The sequence below is a fragment of the Meles meles genome, chromosome X (assembly GCF_922984935.1).
Source record: "Meles meles chromosome X, mMelMel3.1 paternal haplotype, whole genome shotgun sequence".
Classification (NCBI taxonomy): Eukaryota; Metazoa; Chordata; class Mammalia; order Carnivora; family Mustelidae; genus Meles; species Meles meles.
In genome coordinates, this window is record NC_060087.1 from 62,717,521 (window position 1) to 62,721,475 (window position 3,955).

Genomic DNA, 3,955 nt, shown 5'->3' on the forward strand with positions numbered 1-3,955 from the left:
GAGTGATTTGCTAAAGAAAATGAGATAGTCTTTCAGCTCCCCACTTTCTCACCCCAGGACATTTGTACAGATCATTCCCTCCTCCAGGGTTCCTCCTTAGTCTAATTTGTACAGATCATTTGTACAGATCATTGCCTCTTCCAGCGTTCCTCCTTAATCTAATTGGCATTCTTTTTTTTTTAAGATTTTATTTATTTATTTGACATAGAGAAATCACAAGAGAGGCAGGCAGAGAGAGAGGAAGGGAAGCAGGCTCTCCGCTGAGCGGAGAGCCCGATGCGGGACTCGATCCCAGGACCCTGAGATCATGACCCGAGCCGAAGGCAGTGGCTTAACCCACTGAGCCACCCAGGCGCCCCTCTAATTGGCATTCTTACTTCAGCTCTGGTCTCAGCTAAAAGTGGCATCATCTCTAGGTTAAATGTTCCTTTTATATACCCCTCCCATTATACCCACGTCTCCTTTGTTTTGTTCATTACATTTAAAAGTATTTGTTCAATGTCTGTCTTGCCACAAGGGTAGGGTCTTCGTGTCTTTGGTCTACTGGTCTATTCCAAGTGAACAGCATATAGCAGATGATCTATACATTTTGTTGAATAAATTAACCCAAGAAAGACTGGGAAAATCTTTTATTTTTTTCCTCCTAAAGGACATCTCACCAGGAAGGGGTAAAAATCATTTGAACATCACACATATGTAAGAAGTGCATGGAAGAGAAATTATACTGAACAGAAACTGAATGAAAATTAGTCAGTGGTCATTTCCTTGGGGTCTAAGGTGGCACTGAGTGCCATCACAGGATAAATTGTTTTGAGAAGTCACTTGCAAAATATTGGAAGTAAGCAGTTCCTTGCTTATAAAACAGCATGGAAGAATACATGGAAGAGAGGAAGAGAAAAAGAAAAGAACAGAAAAAAAAGAGAGAAAGGGTATAATTAAATGATGAATAGAAAAAAAAAACAGGTGGATGTAAAGATACTGGTTTTTTTTCTTTTTTCTTTTTCAGATTCAGACAGAATTTTCTTTCAAAATGAAAATGGCCCCTTCTCCCAATATCAAGTAATACGTGCACATTGCAAAATATTCAAGACAATGCAAACAGAGGAAAGAAGAAAGGTGACTAATAATCATCCCTTCATATTTTATTTGCATGTGTACACATCTAGAATTTTTTCCATGCATATTTACACGTATTTTTAATATATAAATAGAATCACACATGCTACTTTGTCAATTGCTTTTTTTCCATTAAAAACGTAACTTGAACATATTTCCAGATCTAGCTCCTAATTTTTAATGGTGATGTAGGAATCCATTAAATAGAGGTACTGTAAAATATTTCACTAATTATTGTTGAATAGTTTCCTGATTTTTTTCAGTATTTCAATATTATAAGCCTCACTGTGATCAAAATCTTTGTATACTTGTTACATGCATCTTTGCAAATGTGTTCACTTCTTTTCCTTAAATTTCTGTACGTGGACTTGGTGGTCAAACAGGACATTGAGGCATTTGATATACATTGCCAAGTTGCCCAAAACATGTTATATCAATTTGTACCAGTAACATTCAGGTGCGCCTATTTCATAGGATCTTCATCAACACTTAATATTATCAAATTTTTAATATTCGGCATTCTAAGAGGAAAAAAATAGTTTTTATTTTCACTTCTAGTTACTAGTGAGGTTGAACCTATTATCATACACTTATCAGGCAAATGCTTTCTCCTTTTTTGAATTGCTTTTTTATGTCCTTAGCATAATGGGGGGTTTATCTTTTTAAAAAATCAATTTTAATAGCTCTTTATAGCCTTGTGATATTTGTCATATATGTTTATCATATATTTAATATTTTTACCAATTTGTCATTTGTCTTTTAATTTTATTATAGACTAGTATTACCCCTTAGCTCTTATATGTCATATTGAAATTATTTTTTTCAGTTTTTCATTTCTCTTTTAACTTCACTAACCTTGTGTTTTGACATTCAGAAGCTTTTATTTATTAAGTCTTATTTAACAGTAATTCCTTTAAAAAATTTTGTGTCATGTTTAGAAAGTCATTCCACATCCCCAAGGATGTAGATATATTCACTTACATTTTCTCCTGCTTCCTTTATAATTGTAAATTTCACATTAAGTCATGTTTGCTTCAAGAACATGTAAAGGAGTGGCTAATATTATTACCAATGCTCAATATCGGGCTTAATAACACCTGTAGGCCACTGAAGAATTCATTTTACACATTCTCAGTAAAAGTTCTGGTACATGACTACATCATATAAGACAATAGCTGAGTAGGGCCACAGTACCTAAATTATGTACACATACTGTTAAAAAATGAGAATATCAAGTCTGATGGGAGGATGAGCAGGAAGTGTGAGAATATTATTTTAACTGCTTGGAGTGAAATACTTATATTCAGGCTGATGAAATGGCCATCATGCTGAGAGGGTGCATTCTCTCAAAAAATATTTGATAGTGATAGTCCGGTGGTGGGTATTAAGGAGGGCAACTACTGCATGGAGCACTGGGTGTGGTGCATAAACAATGAATCTTGGAACACTGAAAAAATAAAATAAAATATTAAAAATGGGTATAATATTCTAATATACTTAGTTTATAACACTTTTGAAGATATTTAGATTTGTGTCTGACATGTAATTATCATTCAATAAAATGTTGACTTAAAAAATATTTGATAATCTACTATGAGTTCGCTGGTGTTATAACAATAACCAAACAATGATGTTTACTGCTCTTAAGGGGTAGGGTAAACAAATAAATATACTTTCAGATTAAGTACTTTAAAGAAAATTTAAAAAGGGGCTGGAGAAGTTGTTATTTACCACAGCGTGGTTAGGGAGACTCCTCTGGGGAAATGACAATTGAGAAGAGGTTTGGTTGTTGAGAACAAATATATGAAGGGAAAATATTCTAGCCTATATACAGTTGTAGAAGTGGGAATAAGCTTGGTTTGTTGGAAGAAAAGTAAGAAAGCATGTAACTGGAGTGCTACCTGGAAACAGAGAAAACAGGGAAAAATGGGAAAAGAAACACGGAAAACACCCTAAAAACTTGGGTAAGGTTGTTTTTCTAAATCGACTGCGAAAGCCGGAGTTGGACGCTGTGTGGCTGGTTTCCTAACTTCCTTCAGGCATTACCATCTAAGAAAGGCCTTCTGTAACTGTCCCTTTACAATTTCCAATGTTATCAGATTTTCCCACCCTTCTACAATCATCGACCCTTTTCAAGTGTTTCAGAAAATTACCATCTCAGAGAGGCCATCTCTGACCACTCCTCAAAATCGTAATTCCGTTTGCCCCCACCAGGCACTCTCCCACCCCACCCCCTTTCCTCTGCTTTTTCTCCCTAGTATTTACCAGATAGATACATATATATAGTAATTACTATCCCCTCTCCCGAGTATGAAGAACCATGAGAAAATAGAATATAAAGAACCATGAGAACTGGGATTTTGGTCCGTTTTAATTTCCGCAGCATTTCCAACATCTTCAATGCTTGACATACAGTTAGCACTCAATAAATGTATGTTGAATAAAAGGTAAGATGCTGTACGAACTAGTCTGAATTAAGCGTGTGAATCGACGTCAAGTTGGACTAATACCGCATTTCGCGCTCTCTGAAAAAGGCTTCAAGCAGTCAGGCGGTGACACTCTTCAGTTTCCAGGACCGGGAAAGCTTAGGTTCCCACAGTGCTCAGAACGCGAATTTCTCGCCACAATTCAAAATGGCGGAGGAGGGTGGGGCCTGTCACATGGTGGGCGTCACAGCCGCGCTTCTTTTCCAGACCGCCGCCGCCTTGCCGCGTCGTCTGCCGCCCCCTTCTTCCTCCCGCCGAGCCTTTTCGAGGAATCGCTTGGGATTGGCTAATAGGCTGGGAGTGGGGCTGCGGGGCCGGAACGCTGCATCATCACTTCCTGTTGTGGGCAGTCG